Source organism: Melopsittacus undulatus, chromosome 3 (genome assembly GCF_012275295.1).
Source record: "Melopsittacus undulatus isolate bMelUnd1 chromosome 3, bMelUnd1.mat.Z, whole genome shotgun sequence".
Classification (NCBI taxonomy): Eukaryota; Metazoa; Chordata; class Aves; order Psittaciformes; family Psittaculidae; genus Melopsittacus; species Melopsittacus undulatus.
This window is the reverse complement of record NC_047529.1, coordinates 113,935,816-113,936,629: the sequence shown is the minus strand read 5'-3', so window position 1 is coordinate 113,936,629 and position 814 is coordinate 113,935,816.

The following is an 814-nucleotide window of genomic DNA, read 5'->3' as shown; positions in this document are numbered from 1 at the left end:
CGGCACCGCCGCTCAGCGGGCGCCCCCGCCGGCCCCCGCCGGGCTCGGCCCCCCCTCCATCCGCCGCCGCGCTGGGCCCGGCGGGAGCCGCAGGGAGAGCGGGGCCGGGCTCTGCGCTGAGCCCGCAGCCGCACGGAGCAGGAGCGCTCCGCGGGGGCCCTGCGCGCTGAGCGCAGCTCCGGCCCCGCACAGGCAGCGGGAGGAGGGTGGATTCGGGCTCGTTACCCTCTCGTCCCGTCCTGTCCGCCCCGTACGGACAAAGGAAACTTCGGTCGCATCCTCCGGCAGTACCCCCGCGATGAGCCCGTGAGTACGGAACCAACCAGCGCGGAGAGGAAGGAGGTAGCATTTTCTGGGCTCAGTTTATCGCGTTTGGGTCTGAAATTCGGGGTGTGTGTGTGTATGTATATTTGAGTGGTTTAAAGAGTCTTTAGCACTCATCTGAAAGGCAAAAGGACCAGACCTAAAGAGGAAGGACTGCCTGAAAACATGGTGATATCGTGCTCCTACTAATGACAGTGACAAAACCCCCACCTTCACATTGTTAGATGCTGTGGAGCCTGTCACACAGGAAACAATTGCCTTTCCTAGCCTGTATTTTTCGTGGGTTTATGCTCCAAATCACGACAAAAGGCAGCGCGCAGCAGTGTGAACCACGAGGAGACTTCTTTGTTGTGGGGTTTGTGTTTCTGTTCGACCTGACATGACTGAAGGAGAAAATAAATGCAAACCCCACATTGCACAAAGCTTACCCGAATATCCCATTAAACACGTTTTCAGATCAGGACAGAATAGAAAAGTTATTGCTTTGCCA